The sequence below is a fragment of the Thalassophryne amazonica genome, chromosome 6 (genome assembly GCF_902500255.1).
Source record: "Thalassophryne amazonica chromosome 6, fThaAma1.1, whole genome shotgun sequence".
Taxonomy (NCBI): domain Eukaryota; kingdom Metazoa; phylum Chordata; class Actinopteri; order Batrachoidiformes; family Batrachoididae; genus Thalassophryne; species Thalassophryne amazonica.
In genome coordinates this window covers 53,870,418-53,895,556 of record NC_047108.1, presented here as the reverse complement: position 1 = coordinate 53,895,556, position 25,139 = coordinate 53,870,418, and the positions used below count along the sequence as shown (strand labels likewise).

The 25,139-nt window shown below is 44.1% G+C and overlaps 1 protein-coding gene and 1 long non-coding RNA gene across 2 annotated transcripts in view; both read right to left on the bottom strand.

Moving 5' to 3' along the window:
• Nucleotides 1-25,139, bottom strand: part of LOC117512201 (copine-9-like) — a 524,667-nt gene that overhangs the window by 401,546 nt on the left and 97,982 nt on the right. The gene's annotated exons all lie outside the window — the stretch shown is intronic.
• LOC117512202 lies at nucleotides 8,865-24,366 on the bottom strand. Its single transcript, XR_004561239.1, has 3 exons — nucleotides 24,188-24,366; nucleotides 10,361-10,364; nucleotides 8,865-8,875 (listed from the first exon to the last, which is right to left on the bottom strand). It is a non-coding gene; the product is annotated as an uncharacterized LOC117512202 (long non-coding RNA).

The window sequence follows — 25,139 nt, the reverse complement described above, 5'->3', positions numbered from 1 at the left end:
AATTTGTAGCTTCACCCTTAAAATACAGTCCTCATTTTTGAAAAATGTTGAAGGTCAAAATTAACATTTAAGTACAAACAATAAACAGTGAGGAACATATACAGAGAAAATGGTAGTTTGCTTATTTATTATTAGTTTTGCTTTATCTTATATATACAGTCAGGTCCAGAAATAGTTGACATAATTGTTGTCATTTTGCCTCTGTACACCGCAAGAATTGCAAAGGAACAACCAAGATGTGCACCACATAAAGTTTTACCTTTAATTCAGTGAGGATTTGTTTTTGTTAAAGATTTAAAACAAAGTATTTTCAAATACATTGGTAAACAGGTTTTAAAATAAAATTGGATTCACCATTGATGAATTGCGACCACTTTTATACACCAGCCCTCCATTTTCAGAGTAATTAGACAAACTAAAAAAAAAAAGTTATTGTTAACAATTTATCACTTTTATAGCCAACTGTCTTGGGACAAAGTCAAGGGACATGAACATTTCTAAAGCCTTGTTTGGACAGGGTTCATTTCAAATGCAGAGGCGGGGTAAAGGGGTGGCTGCTGTGATCTGTTCACATGCTCTGGCTCCTAAATCGTGATCATATTTATGTCAGCAGTTTAACTGTGCGTTCCTTCAATGTGCATCTTTGGACCAGCTGTGTTTACAGCACATGGACAAAGCATACTGCAAACAGGCTGCACAGCTCTGAATGCGGATAACAACAGTTTCCCATTACATGGACGTTGTTGCTCCATGTTTGTTTTGTGCTTATATGAGTGGTGTTCAGGCCACTAGAGTTACCTCTCTGAGCACATGCAGCTCCACAGAGTGCACACCTCTGAGCACAACTCACATAGCCCCAAAATAAACAAAGTGAAGCTAACAGATAATAAGACCAGTGTGTGTGTGTGTGTGTGTGTGTGTGTGTGTGTGTGTGTGTGTGTATATATATATATATATATATATATATATATATATATATATATATATGTATATATATATATACGAGGTCTATTAGATAAGAAACTGACACTTTTATTTTTTTTTTAACTATATGGATTTGAATGACGTGCGATTACACCAATCATGCTTGAACCCTCGTGCGCATGCGTGAGTTTTTCCACGCCTGTCGGTGACGTCATTCGCCTGTGAGCACTCCTTGTGGGAGGAGTCGTCCAGCCCCTCGTCGGAATTCCTTTGTCTGAGAAGTTGCTGAGAGATTGGCGCTTTGTTTGATCAAAATTTTTTCTAAACCTGTGAGGCACATTGAAGTGGACACGGTTCGACAAATTAAGCTGGTTTTCGGTGAAAATTTTAACGGCTGATGAGAGATTTTGAGGTGATACTGTCGCTTTAAGGACTTCTCACGGAGCGGGACGTCGCGCAGCGCTCCCAGGCGCTGTTGTCAGCCTGTTTCAAGCTGAAAACCTCCACATTTCAGGCTCTATTGATCCAGGACGTCGTGAGAGAACAGAAAAGTTTCAGAAGAAGTCGGTTTCAGCATTTTATCCAGATATTCCACTGTTAAAGGAGATTTTTTTAATGAAAGACGTGCGGACAGATTGCAGCGTCGGCTCGCAGCCACCGCGACGCTCCACCACAGGAAAAACACCTCTGTTGGAAGCCTTAAGGACAAGTTGGAACATGCCCAACTAAAAGCCATCAAAAGCCGCCTCGATTTTACAAATGGTTATCAACACGGAGGTGTTTTTCATGTGGCGCCGCACTGCGCCGGCTGCGTCCCGACGCGCGGACCCGTCCACACGTCTTTCATTAAAAAAATCTCCTTTAACAGTGGAATATCCGGATCACCTGTTAAAAGTTTCACCGAAAACCAGCTGAATTTTTCAAACCGTGTCCACTTCAATGTGTCTCACAGGTTTAGAAAAAAATTTGATCAAACAAAGCGCCAGTCTCTCAGCAACTTCTCAGACAAAGGAATTCCGACAAGGGGCTGGACGACTCCTCCCACAAGGAGTGCTCACAGGCGAATGACGTCACCGACAGGCGTGGAAAAACTCACGCATGCACATGAGGGTTCAAGCATGTCTGACGTAAAAACATATGAATGAAATCCATATAGTTTTTGAAAAAAATAAAAAGGACCTATACTTTATTGACAGCCCTCATATATATATATATACGAGGTCTGTCCATAAAGGTCTGTCCTGCTAATCCTCCGGGGCGGAGGATTAGCAGCAATCTTCCATTCCAGCAATCTTCCATTCCAGCTTATTAATTAATCAAAAACCCAGACAGAGCTTTAATTCATTTGAAAGCTTGTCTCTTAGTCTTGTCCATCCAAATTGGAAGTCCCAAAAACCAGTTTTATTTGTTATTATCTATCGTCCACCTGGTCGTTACTGTGAGTTTCTCTGTGAATTTTCAGACCTTTTGTCTGACTTAGTGCTTAGCTCAGATAAGATAATTATAGTGGGCGATTTTAACATCCACACAGATGCTGAGAATGACAGCCTCAACACTGCATTTAATCTATTATTAGACTCTATTGGCTTTGCTCAAAAAGTAAATGAGTCCACCCACCACTTTAATCATATCTTAGATCTTGTTCTGACTTATGGTATGGAAATAGAAGACTTAACAGTATTCCCTGAAAACTCCCTTCTGTCTGATCATTTCTTAATAACATTTACATTTACTCTGATGGACTACCCAGCAGTGGGGAATAAGTTTCATTACACTAGAAGTCTTTCAGAAAGCGCTGTAACTAGGTTTAAGGATATGATTCCTTCTCTATGTTCTCTAATGCCATATACCAACACAGTGCAGAGTAGCTACCTAAACTCTGTAAGGGAGATAGAGTATCTCGTCAATAGTTTTACATCCTCATTGAAGACAACTTTGGATGCTGTAGCTCCTCTGAAAAAGAGAGCTTTAAATCAGAAGTGTCTGACTCCGTGGTATAACTCACAAACTCGTAGCTTAAAGCAGATAACCCGTAAGTTGGAGAGGAAATGGCGTCTCACTAATTTAGAAGATCTTCACTTAGCCTGGAAAAAGAGTCTGTTGCTCTATAAAAAAGCCCTCCGTAAAGCTAGGACATCTTTCTACTCATCACTAATTGAAGAAAATAAGAACAACCCCAGGTTCTTTTCAGCACTGTAGCCAGGCTGACAAAGAGTCAGAGCTCTATTGAGCTGAGTATTCCATTAACTTTAACTAGTAATGACTTCATGACTTTCTTTGCTAACAAAATTTTAACTATTAGAGAAAAAATTACTCATAACCATCCCAAAGACGTATCGTTATCTTTGGCTGCTTTCAGTGATGCCGGTATTTGGTTAGACTCTTTCTCTCCGATTGTTCTGTCTGAGTTATTTTCATTAGTTACTTCATCCAAACCATCAACATGTTTATTAGACCCCATTCCTACCAGGCTGCTCAAGGAAGCCCTACCATTATTTAATGCTTCGATCTTAAATATGATCAATCTATCTTTGTTAGTTGGCTATGTACCACAGGCTTTTAAGGTGGCAGTAATTAAACCATTACTTAAAAAGCCATCACTTGACCCAGCTATCTTAGCTAATTATAGGCCAATCTCCAACCTTCCTTTTCTCTCAAAAATTCTTGAAAGGGTAGTTGTAAAACAGTTAACTGATCATCTGCAGAGGAATGGTCTATTGAAGAGTTTCAGTCAGGTTTTAGAATTCATCATAGTACAGAAACAGCATTAGTGACGGTTACAAATGATCTTATGGCCTCGGACAGTGGACTCATCTCTGTGCTTGTTCTGTTAGACCTCAGTGCTGCTTTTGATACTGTTGACCATAAAATTTTATTACAGAGATTAGAGCATGCCATAGGTATTAAAGGCACTGCGCTGCGGTGGTTTGAATCATATTTGTCTAATAGATTACAATTTGTTCATGTAAATGGGGAATCTTCTTCACAGACTAAAGTTAATTATGGAGTTCCACAAAGTTCTGTGCTAGGACCAATTTTATTCACTTTATACATGCTTCCCTTAGGCAGTACTATTAGACGGTATTGCTTAAATTTTCATTGTTACGCAGATGATACCCAGCTTTATCTATCCATGAAGCCAGAGGACACACACCAATTAGCTAAACTGCAGGATTGTCTTACAGACATAAAGACATGGATGACCTCTAATTTCCTGCTTTTAAACTCAGATAAAACTGAAGTTATTGTACTTGGCCCCACAAATCTTAGAAACATGGTGTCTAACCAGATCCTTACTCTGGATGGCATTACCCTGACCTCTAGTAATACTGTGAGAAATCTTGGAGTCATTTTTGATCAGGATATGTCATTCAAAGCGCATATTAAACAAATATGTAGGACTGCTTTTTTGCATTTACGCAATATCTCTAAAATCAGAAAGGTCTTGTCTCAGAGTGATGCTGAAAAACTAATTCATGCATTTATTTCCTCTAGGCTGGACTATTGTAATTCATTATTATCAGGTTGTCCTAAAAGTTCCCTAAAAAGCCTTCAGTTAATTCAAAATGCTGCAGCTAGAGTACTGACGGGGACTAGAAGGAGAGAGCATATCTCACCCATATTGGCCTCTCTTCATTGGCTTCCTGTTAATTCTAGAATAGAATTTAAAATTCTTCTTCTTACTTACAAGGTTTTGAATAATCAGGTCCCATCTTATCTTAGGGACCTCATAGTACCATATCACCCCAATAGAGCGCTTCGCTCTCAGACTGCAGGCTTACTTGTAGTTCCTAGGGTTTGTAAGAGTAGAATGGGAGGCAGAGCCTTCAGCTTTCAGGCTCCTCTCCTGTGGAACCAGCTCCCAATTCAGATCAGGGAGACAGACACCCTCTCTACTTTTAAGATTAGGCTTAAAACTTTCCTTTTTGCTAAAGCTTATAGTTAGGGCTGGATCAGGTGACCCTGAACCATCCCTTAGTTATGCTGCTATAGACGTAGACTGCTGGGGGGTTCCCATGATGCACTGTTTCTTTCTCTTTTTGCTCTGTATGCACTCTGCATTTAATCATTAGTGATTGATCTCTGCTCCCCTCCACAGCATGTCTTTTTCCTGGTTCTCTCCCTCAGCCCCAACCAGTCCCAGCAGAAGACTGCCCCTCCCTGAGCCTGGTTCTGCTGGAGGTTTCTTCCTGTTAAAAGGGAGTTTTTCCTTCCCACTGTAGCCAAGTGCTTGCTCACAGGGGGTTTTTTCTAAACCTGTGAGACACATCGAAGTGGACATGGTTAGAAAAATTAAGCTGGTTTTCAGTGAAAATTTTAACAGCTGATGAGAGATTTTGAGGTGATTCTGTCGCTTTAAGGACTTTTCACGGTGCGAGACGTCGCGCAGCGCTCTCAGGCAGCGTCATCAGCCTGTTTCAAGCTTAAAAGCTCCACATTTCAGGCTCTGTTGATCCAGGATGTCGTGAGAGAACAGAGAAGTTTCAGAAGAAGTCGGTTTCAGCATTTTATCCGGATATTCCACTGTTAAAGGAGATTTTTTTAATGAAAGACGTGCGGACGGGTCCGCGCGTCGGGACGCAGCCGACGCGGTGCGGCGGCACAGGAAAAACACCTCCGTGTTGATAACCATTTGTTAAAATCCAGTTGGTTTTTGATGGCTTTCAGTGGAGTGAGTATATGAGAAACTGTTTATCAGCTGGAGATGTTCCAACTTGTCCTCAAGGCTTCCAACAGAGGTGTTTTCCTGTGACGGAGCGTCGCGGCGGCTGCGAGCCGACGCTGTAATCCGCCCGCATGTCTTTCATTAAAAAAAATCTCCTTTAACAGTGGAATATCCGGATAAAATGCTGAAACCGACTTCTTCTGAAACTTCTCTGTTCTCTCACGACGTCCTGGATCAATAAAGCCTGAAATGTGGAGGTTTTAAGCTTGGAACAGGCTGATGACGCTGCCTGAGAGCGCTGCGCAACGTCTCGCACCGTGAAAAGTCCTTAAAGCGACAGAATCACCTCAAAATCTCTCATCAGCTGTTAAAATTTTCACTGAAGACCAGCTTAATTTTTCGAACCATGTCCACTTCGATGTGTCTCACAGGTTTAGAAAAAATTTTGATCAAACAAAGCGCCAGTCTCTCAGCAACTTCTCAGACAAAGGAATTCCGACGAGGGGCTGGACGACTCCTCCCACAAGGAGTGCTCACAGGCGAATGACGTCACCGACAGGCGTGGAAAAACTCACGCATGCGCACGAGGGTTCAAGCATGTCTGACGTAAAAACATATGAATGAAATCCATATAGTTTTTGAAAAAATAAAAAGGACCTATACTTTACGGACAGCCCTCATATATATATATATATATATATATATATGTGTGTGTGTGTGTGTGTGTGTGCCAATCAATGACAAATATCTGCAAGATATCTGCAAAAAGATGACAGACTATTTGCTAATCAATATCAGCATAAAATCGTTGACTTAGCTATGCCGGTGGAGTTATCACTAGTCATGAGATTTCATTAAAAGGTGATCTATACATGACTTCAAATTATAACTTTTTTGTGATTTCATTCTGAAGTCACTCACACCAACTGATCACACGTTTTACTGATCACTATGAGACAATGTATGAGAAAATGCTTAATCCACTACAAAATATTTATACGCAGCATCCAGTGCACAAAACATGGCATCCAGTGGAACAAAGCATGGCATCCAGCTGGAAACACAGCAGGTGGGATTGTCATGACGAAGTGCACGAAAGTGCCGAACCAAAATGCGTGCAAATATCAGGGCACATTTAGGGCCCCTTCACACATAACCTGATTGAAGCCAACTGGCGCATGAAAGAGGAATTTTATGTCACTTGTCAAAAATCGGAGCCGCCTCAAATGCCTCGTACAGCAGTCGCCACAACCATTTGGGCATGTCACGTGCACTTTACATTCATGTGCCGCTCACAACTTAAACCCATTCGAATGGTGTGCAACATGGGGTCACACTGCAATCTGATCGTGTTTGCGGCTTTCCCATGGCGTGTCGAAATCTGGTCGCACATATTGTGCCACAGCCAAGGAGCTGAACGAAATCATCGGCCATGTGGCACTGTGGCCGAATGGCGCAAACAAGGCAGCTTTCACACCTGCGGCCAAATGTCAGTGAATCCCGGACGAATGGCCATTTAACCCATTCTTGGCTGGAGTCGGCAAACTCCAGGAGCCACCCATGACCATCCAACGCTGCTTGTGGGGCACTTAAAAAATGCGGGACTTTCACGCAGCTGGCACGAGAGTAGAGGGCATGCAACCACATTGGTATGAGGTATCACCTAGTTTTACAGAATTTGATAGTATCTCACTAGGCATGCTGACGAAACTTGTAATGTCAACAAAAAGCACTGTTTATTTGATCCTGTACCAACAAAACTGTTTAACAACCTGTGGCCCACTCTTGGACCGACTGTGCTGGAAATTATTAACCTTTCTTTAACTTTTGGATCTGTTCCTAAATTTTTCAAGTCTGCAGTGATTAAACAATTACTTAAGAAACCTAATCTTGACCCTAGTGTATTGAAAAACTGTTGGCCGATATCAAATCTATCATTTTGCTCTAAAATTCTGAAACAAGTGGTGTCATGGCAACTCGTGGACTATCTTACTGAGAATAATCTCTTTGAGCCACTGCAGTCTGCTTTTAGAAAATATAATTCCACAGAGACGGCTCTCACTAAAGTGGTGAATGATCTTCTGCTTACAGTGGATTCAGACACCACTACGTTTCTGTTGCTGTTAGATCTCAGTGCTGTATTTGATACCGTGGATCATCATATTCTACTTGATAGGCTGGAAAATCACTTTGAGATAACTGGGAGTGCCCTTGCATGGCTGACGTGATATCTGTGCAGTCGTTCTCCTGTGTTTTGTACAGTAACACTACCTCTAACCTTAGTGACATGAAATTTGGGGTTCCACAGGGGAACTGCTTTTCTCCCATTATATAGCAAACCTTGGGCACATATTGCAGGGTTTTGGGATTACCTTTCACTGCTATGCTGATGATACTTACATATACATGCTGATAACTGCTGGTAATCTCGTTCACATAAAATCCTTAGAAGATTGCCTTGCATCAGTGAGAAGTTGGATGTCTAGAAACTTCCTACTTTTAAACTCTGATAAGACTGAAATGATGGTTCTTGGTCCAGTGAGACATCAGCATCAATTTGACCAGTTAACACTCAGCCTAGGCTCGTGGGTCATACATCACACTGACAAAGTGAGGAACCTTGGGGTAATTTTTGATCCTACATTGTCCTTTGACCTCCACATTAGAAATGTTATGAGGACTGCTTTCTTCCACCTGCGTAATATAGCGAAGATTCGTCCCATCCTTTTTATGGCTGATGCTGAGACCCTGATCCATGCATTTATCTCTTCTAGATTTGACTACTGCAGTGTTCTATTTTCTGGTTTACAGCAGTCCAGCATTAGCGCTCTCTAATTGGTTTAAAATGCTGCAGCCAGACTTTTGACACGAAGCAGAAAGTTCGACCACATTACACCTATTCTGGCATACCTTCACTGGCTTCCTGTTCCAGTGACATCAGATTTTAAGGTTCTGCTACTTGTCTATAAAATTATTCACGGACTGCCACCTCCCTACCTAGCTGACTTAACTGAACCTTACATACCAGCCTGGGCTTTGCATTCTCAGGGTGCAGGACTACGTTGTGTCACTAGGGTGAATAAGAACTCTGCGGGTCATAGAGCTTTCTCTTATCATGCCCCTGGAATGTGGAATGTTCTGTGGTATCGTTTTGTTTTACGCTTTTTACATTTTTAATTCATTTTATTAGGAAACAGAGTGTGCCGCGGCCTCAACTTTACCTCTGGGTCTTTTAGTGAAGCTTAGGGCTAGTGGCCGGTGATCACCTTAGTATTTCCTGTTTTTCTTGTTGTTTGATGCTGGCAAATTATACTGTATTTCTTGTCTTTCTGATGCCTGAATCTGTTTTTTTCTCTCTGTTTTAGGTGCAGCTCCATACAGAGATTTTGTCCTCCTGTCCTGTGCACCAACAGCATTTCCTGTATATTCGTTTTGTGAATTGTTTCTGTGAACTGTTCTGTAATTTATGTCTGTGGCATGGCCCAAGCAGAGGGTCACCCCTTAGAGTCTGGTCTGCTTGAGGTTTCTTCCTCAGAGGGAGTTTTTCCTTACCACTGTTGCTCTGGGGGTTGGTATGGTTAGACCTTACTTGTGTGAAGTGCCTTGAGGCAACACTGTTGTGATTTGGCACAATATAAATGAAAATAAATTGAGCTGATTTAAAAAAAAAAATGACATTGGACCTCGCTGTGAAAATGGCCCCACATTTTCTAAGTGCCCCATGAGTGTGCCATTACCAAGCAACACAAATGTCATGCAAAGCCCCCCCCCCCCCCCCACCACAACACATGTGGCGTGCGAGTGCCCCCCCCACAACACAAATGGCATGAGGAGTGTGCCGTCCCCCCCACACACCATGATCCAACATTGTCAGGTGCGGCTGAGGTCCCCGGAGTGTGATCGCTGTCCAGCGCAGCGAGCATGTGGATGGCCGTAAAGTCCAGCTGGAACAGCTGACCGCTGTGTACTACCAACTCAGCTGGAGAACATATGTCGTGCCATCAAAAACATGAACAACGCTCCACGCAATGCAAATGTGTGGGCAGGCTCTCATGCTCTCATGACATGCTGATAACTACGTACAGACAATATCACATGGGGACTAGCCAGCCACATCTGAGCATGCATGGCATGGTGTGAACTTTGTTATCAGTCGGCCACCCAGGCAAATGAACTTTCCACCACGTAAATTGTAGTCCACATGACAGACAGAAAGAGTGGAAAATAAATACAACATGGGGAAAGGCATGTGTGATAGCTTTGCTCATAGCACTGTGGACACATGGTGCCTCTCAGCTGATCGCCGGCCAGCGAATTACTGTCAGCTGGAACTGACAGTGGCTCAGTGCACACGACATGTTAAATTAAAAACACAGAGGACAGAGCTTAGACAAATAAATAAATACATACAACAATAATTGCATACATAATTACATAACAAATACATAAAATAAATCACATAACAAAGGAACAGAGAGTGAGACTTTTTTTCTTGGAGCCGAGTTGGTCTGCAGAGGTGGGTGTGTCCGTGACAGCCTCTGTTGTTGAGATCTGTGGCCTCGCAAGTCACAGCTGGAGAACACATACCGTCCATGAAGGATATTAACTGGCAACAGTCCACCGTGAGGCGCGTGCATGGGCATAGTGTCCTCACGTGGAAATACATAAAAACACATATAACCTTTGCAACTGGCAGCAGCAACCACGTCAGCACACACAACACCAGGTAGGCTGCCCGATGTGACAGGATCCGTCTGATCATATGAACACTCAGCTAGAGATCTGAATGTCACGTCCACCACGTAAGCTACAGTCCACATGACGCAGTGTCCTTTGGTGCAATACTCACTGGACAGCCTGGACACACGGCGCAGGCTGGACATGCGGGGCCAGCTGGACACATGACACCAGCAGATGTGGACATGATATGAGTGCACAGCTTCATTCATGTCAGTACATTATTGTTTGCATGCATTATCATGGGTCATGTACAGAGGAACAGGAGGATGATACTTGTGTTGTCCACTCTTTATGACAGGAATTACATATTGGAAACTGCAGTGTTGTTTGTTTTTACGGTGAAAACAGATTCATGACCAGTGACATAATTGTGTTGCATTTAAACAGTACATTCATTGTTCCTATAATGTTCTGAATCCGTGTTCTTGCATTATTTCGGGGTTTCCACATTTTCGTTGATTTACATACATATGTCCAGCATCTAATAGCTCCCCTGCTGTGGGAGTGCGATGTAGTGTCATACTGTCCACATGCTTGCACTGTGTTTGTGCATGTGCACGAACATGTACAAACCCAATGCCGCGGTATCGTTCAGGCCTATCCGACTGTGTGTCCCTTCCGACAACAGGTGGAATTTTTCACAATTCCCCAATTAGTTTATTTATAGCTCCTGCTTCTTTCGCCCAACTTCGTGTTATGTGTGAAGGATCATTAAATATTTTCATGTGGTGTCCTCTGGTATGGGAATTGCTCAGGAGGTTTAGTACTCCCTCTGTGACTTTGGGGATCATATTTTTTTGTGGCAGTTTTGTATAATTTAATCATGTCACCCCTTAATCTTCGGTATGTGAGATTCTTGGAGATATGAAATCATCCTGGAAAAACGATGCTGTACATTCTCAATATCATTGTGTGCTTGACAAGATTGGGAGCCCGTACTTGGTTAGCATATTCTAGGTGTGATCTTATTATTGATTTATATAGTGTTGTCTATACTGCTTTTCTCCCTTTATATAGCACCCTTTGGGCACATATTTCAGCATTTTGGGATTACTTTTCATTGCTATGCTGATGATACTTAGTTGTACATGCCAACAATTGCTGGTAATCTCATACACATAAAGTCACTGGAGAATTGCTTGCTTCAGTGAAAAGCTGGATGTTCAGCAATTTCTTACTTTTAAACATGGACAAGACTGAGATGATGGTTCTAGGTCCAGCGAGACATTGGCATCAGTTTGACCAGCTAACTCTTAACCTAAGCTCATGTGTCATATATCACACTAACAATGTGAGGAACTCCGGGGTGATGTTTGATCCCACGTTGTCCTTTGACCTACACATTAGAGATATTATGAGGACTGCTTTTTTCCACCTGCCAAAAATACAGCAAAGATTCATCCCATCCCATTCATCCCATCCTGTACTGATTCGAACACGGCCACATCAGATTACACTGTCGGCTTCTGATAAACCAGTTTCACTTTAAGTGCCGCAGGGGCTGCTGGGTAAATTCAAGGATCACAAACATAAAGAACACAGGAAAAAAGCATCAGTAAAAAAAAAAACTCCAAACACTGTCATCATCTTTCAAAAGCAGTAAAACACAGTATTAGTGTTATGTTGCTGCTTCACTCCCCCTCCCTTCCTGTCTTTTTTCTGGCTGACTCATGGAGCTGATTGGACTCACCTGACTGCAGTCAACCACACCTGTATTTATACCTCTACTCTTCACTCACTCAGATGCCGGAAACTCAGTTGCCTTTGGGATTTTGGACTCAATCATGATGGTCAGCCACCTGGTCCTACTCTGGTTTTGCTTCAAGATTTGGAAGTGTACCTTCACTGCAGTACCCTGGCTCAACTCTCCCTCCTCCAGTGCTTGGTTCATCTGTTCATTCTATTCAGCTTTACATTCACTTACTAAATAAATTGTTACATTTTTGCTACTCCCGGTTTATTTTCCTGCATTCAAGTCCTAACCTCTGCTTTGGGTGTTTTCATCTTAACAGGAGATTCCGGCCACAACACTGACTCGGCAGGAGAAGACCAGATCCGCAAGGCCCTCGGCTCGCAGGGAGCACTCCTTAGCCAACAACAACTACAGCTAGCTGCTCTCTCAGACCGACAACAGACTTTAGCCTCTCAGGTTTCTAAACTCTGCACCCAGCACACTGCACTTAATGATCGACTGTCAGCTATTCCCACAACCTCCACAGTTACAGCAGCTCAATTAGCTTCCCCATTAGCCCCTGTACCCCCAGCAGCTTCAGCTTCTCCATCTCTAGAGCCGTTTATCTGTCACCCCAAACCATATGCTGGAGCAGTAGACAAATGTGCCTCCTTTTTACTCCAATGTTCTTTAGTATTTTCCCAGCACCTGTCAATGTATTCATCTGATGCAAATAAAATAGCTTACCTTGTTAATCTTCTGAGGGGCGAAGCCCTGGATTGGGCCACAGCCTTATGGGAGCAGCAGTCTCCGGTTCTTGCCTCTTATCAAACATTTAAACAGGAATTCCGGACGGTGTTCGATCACCTGATGCGGGAGCAAGCGACCTCTCAATTTCAATTTATTTTCATTTATATAGCGCCAAATTGAAGGCTCCGGGTTCAAATCCCACCCCTGCCACAATTCTCCATGTAATGTGAAGTTGCGTCAGGAAGGGCATCCGGCGTAAAACCTGTGCCAATTCAACATGCAGATCCAACTTGGATTTGCTGTGGCGACCCCGAGTGCAAACAAGGGAGCAGCCGAAGGGACTTACTTTTATAGCCCCAAATCACAACAGAGTTGCCTCAAAGCACTTCACACAGGTAAGGTCTAACCTTACCAACCCCCAGAGCAACAGTGGTAAGGAAAAACTCCCTCTCAGCGGTTATTATCCATCAGGCAGGATGCCCGTAGCATGGTGGCTTATTCCATCGAATTCCGTATTCTTGCTGCGGAGTCCGGCTGGAATGCCGTTGCGCTTCAGATTGTTTGTAAACGGCCTATCTGAAATGCTTAAGATTCAAGATTAGTTTATTTGCCATTTGTAGTAAAAAAAAAAAACACATAGGAAATGGTTGTGCAAAAAGCTCAGTGCATCACACACAAAAAACATTAGACAGACATGGAACAAATTATCACATAAAGACACATTGACACTGTGAAATACAAGGTACAGAGATCAAGTCAAAAAGTTAAGATCAAATAAATTAAATAAAATAAAATAAGGTGCTGTCAGGCTTAAAGTGCACTATTCAGGCTGATCACAGCTTGTGGGAAGAAGCTCCTATCATAGCGAGATGTCTTACACCTAATGGTGCGGTACCTTCTTCCAGAGGGAAGAAGCTCAAACATGACTCTTCCAGGGTGACCAGAAGGATCATTTATGATCTGTAAAGCTCGGTTTAAGAGTCTACTTTTGTACAGAGCCTCCAGCACAGGCAGGTCACAGTTCACAATTTTTGTTTGGCTGAGCGGACCACCTTATATAACGCTCTCTTGTCTTTGGCAGTAATGTTTCCAAACCAGACAGTGATGGAGCTAACAAGAAGACTTTCAATCATGCACCGATTAAAAAAAAATTCACAAGGATTTTAGAGTTCATGGTGAATTCTCTAAGTTTCCTCAAGAAGAAGAGACGCTGATGAGCCTTTTTGACAATATTTGTGGTGTTTTTGTTCCAACTGAGATCATTAGACAACGTCAGCCAAAGAAATTTACATTCTTCCACAATTTCGACTTTAGAGTCCTCAATAACAAGAGGTGAATGGCTGTTATTTTGACCAAATTCAACAACAAGTTCACAAGTTTTAGAAGTGTTCAGGAGCAGATTATTTTCTTTGCTCCAATCCACAACTTTCTGTACCTCAGCTCTGTAACAAGAATCATCATTTGCACTGATCAACCCAATGATAGTTGTGTCATCAGCGTATTTAACTGTGATTACTGTCATGGGAAGCCACACAGCCGTAGGTGTACAGAGTAAAAAGGATGGGACTAAGGATACATCCTTGAGGGGAACCAGTGCTCACAAACGTTTCATCAGAAAGACGGCCATTATTTTCACTCTCTGAGATCTGTTGGTTAAAAAACTAAAAATCCACTTACAAATAGCATCACCCAAACCAAGACTCTTAAGTTTTTGAACAAGTCTGGATGGCACAAGAGAGTTAAAAGCCGAACTATAATCAATAAACAGCATTCTAACATAAGTATTACTAGAGTCCAGGTGGCTATAAATACAGTTCAAGGCAAAAGAGATTAATAATAATAATACATTTTATTTGTATAGCGCTTTTCTGGACACTCAAAGACGCTTTACAAACCAAAAGAAAAGGATAAAAACACTAAGAAAAAAACACATTAAAAATCAGGGCTGTACATTAAAAGCTAACTTAAACAGATGGGTTTTGAGTTCTTTCTTGAAGGAGGGGAGGTCGGGGCAAGCACGGAGTGGTTGGGGCAGAGAGTTCCAGAGGGTAGGGGCAGCGATGGAGAAGGCTCTGTCTCCCCAGGTTCGGAGCCTGGTCCTACAGGGAAAGGACAAAAGGTTTGTGTTGGAGGAGCGGAGAGAGCGCGATGGAGTGTGGCAGTGGAGGAGGTCAGTGAGATATGTGGGGGCCAGGTTATGGAGGGCTTTGAAAGTGATCAGGAGGATTTTGAAGTGAATGCGTTGAGTGATGGGGAGCCAGTGGAGGTTTTGTAGGACGGGGGTGATGTGTTCTCAAGTGCGGGTGTGGGTGAGGAGACGGGCAGCAGAGTTTGTATATACTGTAGTTTGAGTATTTTGGAAGGTAAACCATAGAGGATGCTATTGGAATAGTCGATTCTGGATGTGATAAAAGCATGTATAAGGGTTTCGGCAGCGGAGAAAGTGAGGGATGAACGAAGACGTGCGATATTTTTCAAGTGGAAGAATGCAGTCCGGGTTATTTGTTTAATGTGTGGGTCAAATGAGAGGGTGGGGTCGAGAAGGATTCCAAGATTGCGGACAAGGGGGGATGGAGTGAGTGTAGTGTTGTCAAAACAGAGTGAAAAATGGGTTGATTTTGTGATGTTTTTAGGGCCGATGATGATGATGTCTGTTTTGTCAGTGTTTAATTTCAAGAAATTGTGTTGCATCCAAGTTTTTAACTCAGACAGGCAGTGGGTGAGGGTGGAGTGAATGTTAGGGTTTATGGATGTGGTGGAAATGTAAAGCTGTATGTCATCAACATAACAGTGGAAGTGGAGACCATGATGACGGATGATACTTCCGAGAGGGAGGATGTAGAGAATGAAGAGGAGAGGACCAAGTACCGAACCCTGGGGAACACCTTGAGATAGGGGGGCTATGGAGGAAGAGCAGCGGTTAACATGGATGAACTGTTGCCGGTTTGTGAGGTATGATTGAAGCCAGGAGAGGGCGGAGCCGGTGATGTTGAGGGAGGTCTTGAGGCGAGACAGGAGGATGGAGTGGCTGATGGTGTCAAAGGCAGCGGTGAGGTCCAGGAGAATGAGAATATTGAGATGGCCGGAGTCAGAGGAGAGGAGGAGATCATTGGTGACTTTGAGAAGAGCTGTTTCAGTACTGTTTTGGACGGAAGCCGGATTGGAAAGGTTCAAATAGACTAACAGAACTGAGGTAGGTTTGGAGCTGATCAGCAATGACCCGTTCTAGGATTTTGGACAGAAAGGGAAGGTTGGATATAGGCCGAAAATTGATGAAGTTATCGGGGTCAAGACCAGGTTTTTTGAGAATGGGCGTGATAGCTGCCAGCTTGAGAGACTGTGGAACAGAACCAGAGGACAGTGAGGAGTTTATGATCTTTGTGATCAGTGGAGAAATTATGGGGAGACAGGTTTTAATGAGGGGGGAGGGGATGGGATCCAGGGAGCAAGTGGGGGTTTTAATGCCAGATAGTATTTTTGTAAGCTTAACAGGGGAGATTTGTTTGAAATCTGAAAGCTGATGTTTGGAAATGAGGGGAGGAGGGTCTGGAGGGGGAGTGGAAACAGAAGAAAGGTTGAGGGAACTGTAAATGGAGTCAATTTTGGACTGAAAAAAGGATTGAAAGCTATTACAGTTGGTGGTAGTGAAGAATGAAATGTTGTTATTGGGTTTAAGGAGTGTGTTAATGGTAGAGAATAGAGATTTGGGGTTATTGGAACCAGAGTGGATGAGACTGGAGTAGTAATTAGACCTGGAAGAATTAAGGGCATCTTTGTATTGTTGCAGGTGATCTTTGTTCATTTGTAGATGAACAGTGAAACCAGATTTTTTGTACAGTCTTTCAAGCTGGCGCTTGCAGGATTTCATTTTATGGAGCTCGGGGGTGTACCAGGGGGCAGTGTGAGTGAAGGAGACTATTTTGGTTTTAGTTGGGGCAAGTTCTTCAAGGCAGGAGGAAAGAGTATTATTATAGTGGGTGACCAGTTCAGAAGGATTTTCAGATGATGGAGGAGGGGAGGTGGATAATTTAGTTGTGAGGACAGAGGAAAGAGCAGCAGGGTTGATGGATTTGAGATTACGGAAAACTATTGTACGTTTTGTTTTGGTGACAGTAAGGGAAATATTAATGTTAAATGTGATGGCAAGGTGATCTGAAATGTGCAGGTTATGGCTTGCAAGATTATGGATTGTGACACCGGTAGAGCACACTAGATCCAGGATATGGCCTTGAGAATGAGTGGGAAAGTTTACTAGTTGAGTGATGTTGAAGCAGTTGAGAAGGTCCAGGAATTCAGTGGCAGATTTGGAATTGATATTGTCGACATGAAAATTAAAGTCACCAAGCAGAAGGATGGATGATGAGATGGCACTTATTTGGGTCAGGAGGTCAGTGAGTTCTGAGAGAAAGGAGGGGTTGGGCTTTGGGGGACGGTAAATTACAACAGTGACCAGAGGTGAGGGACCAGAAAATTTAAAAGCAATATGGTCAAAAGAATGAAAAATTGGGAGTGATATGGGAGTGACTTTAATGTCCATGTTGAAAATAACTGCCGTGCCTCCGCCCCGCCCTTCAGAACGGGGGTTTTCAATGTAAGTGAATCCAGGGGGTGTCGCTATATTTAGGGAAAAGTAATCCAGGGGTTTGTGCCAGGTTTCAGTTAAACAGAGGAAATCCAGTTTATTGTCCGTGATGAATTCGTTTAGGATGAGGCCCTTGTTTGTGAGAGAGCGGGTACTGAGGAGAGACAGTTTCAAGTGGCGTGAGTCTGTGTGATGGGAGCAGCGAGCGAGAGGACGGAGATTGGTCCGCTTCAAGTGTGGTTTGTTGTGATGACGTAACCCAGAAGTGGGCGAGCGGTGAGACCAAAATGAAGGTATAGCGTTTGCAGATGAAGTGTGAAAAGAAAACATACGACCAGAGCCACGATGTGGAGGACGGGAGGTGTGGAGCAGTCCGAGCTGTTGGAGGAGAAGCAGCACAGAGTGGGCGGCAGCAGTTGTTGAGGCCGTGGAGAGTTGAGGCGGAGTACTGGAGCGGCATCCTGAGTGGAGCTAGCGCGAAGCTCAGGATGCCGCTCCAGTACTCCGCCTCGACGCTCCTGTTCTGTCTATATGCAAACTGGAGTGGGTCCACAGACACTGGGATCTGGCCTTTAATAAAATCCAGCACCAGACGTTCAAAGCATTTCATTAAAACAGAAGTGAGTGCCACCGGTCTATAATCATTCAAACATGTCACAGGTATTTTCTTTGGCACTGGAATGATAATAGATTTCTTAAAACTTTCTGGGATAGTACAGTTCCTGAGTGACATATTAAAAAGATCCATAAGAACAGGAGCCAATTGCTCCGAACATAGTTTGAGGACATGAGGAGGGACATTATCAGGGCCAGGGGCCTTACGAACCTTGGTCCTAGATAGTGCACGCTGCACATCCTCCTGCCTCACAGTCAAACTGCTGTGATCCAAGGTTTCAGAGAAAACAACAGGCTCGAGATCAACGGACTCGAAACGACAAAAATTATTCAGATCATTAGGCAAGGCCTGATCGGTGGATACTATATTCCCTGCTTTAGGTTTCCATGAAGTGATGGAATTGAGTCCTTTCTACATCAGCCAAGGATTATCCTCTTTAAAGTAGTCTTCCATTCTTTCTCCATATGACCGTTTGGCCACTTTAATTGACCGCTCAAGAGAATATCTGGATTGTCTGTAATCAATAATGTCCCCAGATTTAAATGCTGAATTTCGTTCCTTCATCTTCATTCTGACATCTGAATTGAACCACGGGTTCTGACTGTTGTATACTTTAATGACCTTCTTAGGGATACAACAGTCAATGCAAAAGTTTATGTAATCAGTCACTGACTCACAGTATTCATTCACATTATCAGACTGAAAAACAGACCAATCTGTAGCGTCAAAGCAGCCCTGAAGTTTTAGACTGCCCTCTTGTGACCAGCGTTGTACAGTGCGTACTGTAGGTTTGCGCTGTATGCTCCTTTGAGTGTAGGAGGGAAGCAAGAGGACTGAAGAGTGGTCTGATTTCCCAAAAGCAGGCTAAGACTTGATTTATATGCTGCCTTTAAATTATTGTAGCAGTGGTCAAGAGTTTGAGCTCCCCTTGTGTGCTGTTTTACATACTGGTGGTAATTAGGAAGGACAGATTTAAGATTACATTTATTGTAGTCTCCAGCCGCTATAACTACAGCACTGGAATATGAGCTCTCATATATGTGTAGAATATCACTTAAGTCACTGAGAGCAGCTGTAGTGTCTGCTCTTGGATGAATGTAGACTGCACAAAGGAACAACTCGGAGAACTCGCGGGGAAGATAAAAGGGGTGACACCTCAAGACAAGGCACTCCAAATTGGCCGTGCAGGTTCGATTAACAACATTATCCGTGCACCAAGACAAGTTAATAAAGAAACACACCTCCACCTTTGGATTTCCCCGTGCTCTCTTTCACTCTATCTGAGCGATACACAGCGAACCCCGGTGGCTGGATAGCGGAGTCCGGAACGTTGTCATGCAGCCAGGTTTCTGTCAGACAATATACGGAGCAACACCTGGCCTCCCGCTGAGACTGGATACGACAGAGCAGGTCATCCATTTTTCGCTGGAGAGACTGGACATTGGCAAGGTATGAACTGGAGGTCCGTGATCCACACACTTCCCTGGATGAACTCATTTCTCTAGCAATAAAGATACACAATAGGCTGAGGGAAAGATGGTGGGAGAGAGGCTGAAGAGCCGAGCGCATGTCTTCCTCTCGTTTCCCTCTGGGTGCGGACCCCATTCCTTCTTCTTCACACCCCACTGGGAGCACACTCCCCATGCCTGCAGCGCCCCCTGCCGAGAAGCCAATGCAGCTCGGCAGGGCTCGATTAACTCCAAAGGAGCGTGCTCGGCGGCTGTCGACCAGGGAGTGTTTATGCTGCGGTACCCGGGGGCACATTATTTGTGAATGTCCGGTTCGGCCAAAAGACAGCGCTCGCCAATAGCCCCCAGGCTACTGGTGAGCCGTACTCAATTTACGGGTGAACATTCCTCACGCATTCAAATCCCGGCCACACTCTTCTTTGATATGTCTCTTCAACTCCAGGCTCTTGTTGATTCCGGCGCAGATGCTATTTTTTTAGATCCTAGTATTATAGCCCAGGCTCACATTGTGGTGGTAGAACTTCACACTCCCATCCAGGTTTCAGCACTAGATGGCACTCCTCTTCCTTCGATCACTCACCAAACAGTACCTGCCACACTCTTAGTTTCTGGGAATCACCGGGAGACTCTTCAGTTTTTTGTTTATCATTCCTCTCCTTCCGTGGTGTTGGGGCATCCTTGGCTTATTCTTCACAATCCTGCGATAGACTGGCCGACCGGAACGATCTCCCGGTGGGGTGAGGATTGCTACCTCCGTTGTCTGCGTTCCTCCATTCCCCTCACCAAGGGGTCTAAGGACACCACTTCTATTTCGATAGATCTCTCCAACGTTCCTGAGCAATATCATGATCTCAAAGATGTATTCAGTAACATCACACACTTTCCCTACCACCTCATCGACCATACGACTGCCCCATCGATTTGTTTCCCGGCGTTTCCTTTCCCTCCAGCCTGCTTTATAAACTGTCGTGCCCGGAGAGGGAATCTATGGAGCAGTATATTCAAGACTCCTTGGCAGCCGATCTCATCTGTCCTTCCTCATCGCCCTTAGGGGCAGGCTTTTTTTGTGGGGAAGAAGGATGGGTCTTTACACCCCTGCATTGGTTACTGCGGATTGAATGCCATTACCGTCCATTACAGGTATTCTCTACCATTGCTTGATTCGCTGCAGGGGGCATCCATTTTCACCAAACTTGACATTAGAAATGCTTACCACCTCGTCTGCATTAAGGAGTGGGATGAGTGGAAGACTGCGTTCAATACCCCCCTGGGCCACTTTGAATATCTTGTGATGCCATTTGGTCTCACTAATGCTCCCGCCATTTTTCAAGCTCTTATTAATGACATACTACGTGATTTCCTCAATCGGTTTGTATTCGTGTACCTAGATGATATCCTAATATTTTCCAGAGACTTCCAAGAACAAACCCAACATGTCCGTTTGGTCCTTAACAGACTCCTTGAGAACCATTTGTTAAGGCGGAGAAGTGTGCTTTCCACCAGCCCTCCGTCTGTCTTAGGTTTTGTTTTCAAGCTTAATCAAATTAAGCCTGACCCTGCTAAGATAGCAGTTTCCAAATGGCCCACTCCCTCCAACATCAAACAACTTCAGCAATTCCTTGGATTTGCCAACTTCTACTGTAGGTTTATCCATAATTTCAGTCAGATAGCTGGCCCTTTCCATCAGCTCACATCCTCTAAAACCCATTTTTCTCTGGTCCCCTGAAGCCAATCAGGCCTTTAACACACTCAAACATCGTTTTACCTCCGCCCCTGTCCTGGTCCAGCCCAATCCAGATCATCAGTTCATTGTGGAGGTCGATGCCTCCAACATCAGGGTCGGGGCCGTCCTCTCCCAGCGGGCTGAGGGTGATGGGCAGGTCCACCCTTGTGCCTTCTTTTCTAGGAGTCTGTCTCCCGCCGAGCGCAATTATGACGTGGGTAAACGGGAACTCCTGGCAGTGAAGGAAGCATTGGAGGAGTGGAGACACTGGTTAGAAGGTACATGCATTCCCTTTATTGTATGGACTGATCACAAGAACCTTGCTTACATCCAAACGGCCAAAAGGTTAAATTCCAGGCAGGCCAGGTGGTCTTTGTTTTTTGGACTATTTAATTTTTGTATCACCTACAGACCCAGCTCTAGGAACACCAAACCTGATGCTCTCTCTCGGCAATTCATCCCCCTTAACGGCAAGACCACCTACTCCCTGACCAGGTGGTAGTTGGGGCTCTGACGTGGGACATTGAAAGGGTTGTCAGGGAGGCACAGGTTCACCATCAGGATCCTGGGGGAGGTCCCCCAGACGTGTTTTTGTTCCACCTTCTGCACGTTCAGCTATTCTCCAGTTCATTTACACTGCCAAATTTGCAGACCAATTTTGCTGACCTCCTGGTCCACCATGTCTTCCGGTTGCATGGCATCCCACAAGACATCGTGTCGGACCGAGGTCCCCAGTTCACATCACAGGTGTGGAAGACCTTTTGTTCTTCTTTAGGGGCCTCAGTCACTCTCTCATCCGGGTTCCATCCCCAGACCAATGGACAAGAGGAATGGGCCAACCAGGAGCTCGAGGCCGCCCTCCAGTGCATTTCTTCCTCCCATCCATCCTCCTGGAGCACCCACCTACCCTGGATTGAGTATGCTAATAACTCCCAAGTGAGCTCCGCCACTGGACTGCCTCTTTTTGAATGTTCTCTGGGCCACTAGCCCCCACTCTTTCCGGACTAGGAGTTGGATCTCGCTGTGCTGTCTGTTCAGGCCCACCTCCAGCGCTGTCGCCGGGTGTGGAGGACTGCCCATTCCGCTCTGCTCCGGATGAGAGGGAGGACTATACACCATGCGGATCGTCATCGGCCCCCCACTACCAACCTGGAAAAGAGGTCTGGCTCTCGGCCAAGGACGTGCCTCTCAGGGGTGAAACCTGGAAGTTGGCTCGCCAGTTCCTGGGTCCATTCACCGTGGAAAAGATTATAAATCCTGTGTCTGTCAGACTTAAGTTGCCACGGTCCCTCCGGATCCATCTTGTGTTTCATGTTTCTCGACTCAAGCCTGTGCGGGTCAGTGCCTTGTGCCCCCCAGCCAACCCCCCATCCCCACCCCGCACGTGTGGTGGATGGCCTTCTGGCCTGGACCATCCGTCGGATCCTGGATGTGCGTTGCCGGGGTCAGTGTTTCCAGTATCTGGTGGACTGGGAGGGGTATGGCCCTGAGGAGCACTCCTGGGTGTCATGGGACCTCACTCTGGACCCCTCCCTCATCTGTGCCTTCTATCAGGCCCACCCGGACCGGTCGCTGAGGGGCTTTCATTGGGGGGGGGGGGGGGGTACTGTTGTGCTGCTGCTGCACTCCCCCTCCCTTCCTGTCTTTTTTCTGGCTGACTCATGGAGCTGATTGGACTCACCTGACTGTAATCAACCACACCTGTATTTATACCTCTACTCTTCACTCACTCAGACACTGGAAACTCAGTTGCCTTCGGGATTTTGGACTCAATCACGATGGTCAGCCACCTGGTCCTGCTCTGGTTCAGCTTCATCTACCCAATTTGGAAGTGTACCTTCACTGCAGTACCCTGGCTCATCTCTCCCTCCTCCAGTGCTTGGTTCATCTGTTCATTCTATTCAGCTTTACATTCACTTACTAAATAAATTGTTATATTTTTGCTACTCCCGGTCTATTTTCCTGCATTCGAGTCCTAACCTCTGCCTTGAGTGTTTTTATCTTAACAATTAGAAGTCACAGTTTATCTCTGTATTAGATACACCGTCTATGAGCTAAAAGTTGATGCTTTATTCACACGCTTTCAACCCTGTGGCTTAAACAACTGACATGCATCCATTAATGCATTGATTGGCAGAGTAAAATACACATAGTAAATATACATTCTTGCATATTAGTTTCAGTGGGATTCATCTGAATAAATAATCCACATAAAGCGTCCTTTTTAAAAGTCCAAAACAGTGTCTCAATGTGAAGAAAAGTCCCTCCCTCTGTACACACAGCTGCGCCAAGAGAGCTCCCCCCCCCACCGAGTATTGGCGACTAAATTACAGCCACAAAGAAATAACAAAAGTAATGTTAAAATTAGTGTTTTGTTTTTGTGTCGAGTGGACGACTCACTGTAATGTCCAAAATGAACCTGAACTACACTACCCACAATGCTCCCTGCGCCAATCATGTTTTGCGCTTAATGATGGCATCATCATCAAGCGACAGGCAGCCAGTCTGCTGCAAACACAACAGACAGACTAAAATGTTTGTTTTTAGGGTTTACAAACGACCGTTAAACTTTGCTCATTTTACCAGCAAAAAAATGTTCAGACTGAAAGTTATTGGAACGAAATTTATCGGAAGATAATTGGTCCGATGATGGTTTTAAAACTTGTCTGAAAAGCTAATTCGATAGCAAAAATCTTAGCGTAGATAATTATCTGCTATTGGATTAGCTGAACTGTGCCCACCACTGACTTTACCTAAATTTGGGGTTTGTTAGTGAAGCTTAGGGCTAGCCGTTGATCGATCACCTAAGTATTTTCTCTGCTTTCCTGTTGATTTAATGTTAATGAATTACACCTTGTGTGTTTTTTCCAGCTGACTGATTCTACTTTATTTCTCTCTGTCTGAGGTGCGGAGGGAAATACACAAGAGTAGCATCTGTGGACAGCGGGATGCTGGACTGAGAGCGGGATTCCATGCTTTAAATCACTGCAGCTGATGTTTTGTTTTTTCCAAACTTTATACAATTTTGTTGAACTTTGCAAAAACCTTGTAACTGTTAAAATGACCTAAGCAGTGGGTCACCCCTTTGAGTCTGGTCTGCTTGAAGTTTTTTCCTCAGTATCCTCAGAGGAAGTCTTTCCTTACCACTGGCGCCTGTGTACTTGCTCTAGGGATTGGTAAGGTTGCACCTTACTTGTGTGAAACACCTTGATCAGCTTTCTTGTGATTTGGCACTATATATATATATATATATATATATATATATATATATATATATATATATATATATATATATATATATATATATATATATATATATATATATATATATATATATATATATATATATATATATATATATATATATATATATATACTCAACAAAAATATAAACGCAACACTTTTGGTTTTGTTCCCATTTTGTATGAGATGAACTCAAAGATCTAAAACTTCTTCCACATACACAATATCACCGTTTCCCTCAAATATTGTTCACAAACCAGTCTAAATCTGTGATAGTGAGCACTTCTCCTTTGCTGAGATAATCCATTCCACCTCACAGGTGTGCCATATCAAGATGCTGATTAGACACCATGATTAGTGCACAGGTGTGCCTTAGACTTCCCACAATAAAAGGCCATTCTGAAAGGTGCAGTTTTGTTTTATTGGGGGGGGATACCAGTCAGTATCTGGTGTGACCACCATTTGCCTCATGCAGTGCAACACATCTCCTTCGCATAGAGTTGATCAGGTTGTCAATTGTGGCCTGTGGAATGTTGGTCCACTCCTCCTCAATGGCTGTGCGAAATTGCTGGATATTGGCAAGAACTGGTACACGCTGTTGTATACGCCGGTCCAGAGCATCCCAAACATGCTCAATGGGTGACATGTCCAGTGAGTATGCCAGCCATGCGAGAACTGGGACATTTTCAGCTTCCAAGAATTGTGTACAGATCCTTGCAACATGGGGCATTATCCTGCTGCAACATGAGGTGAT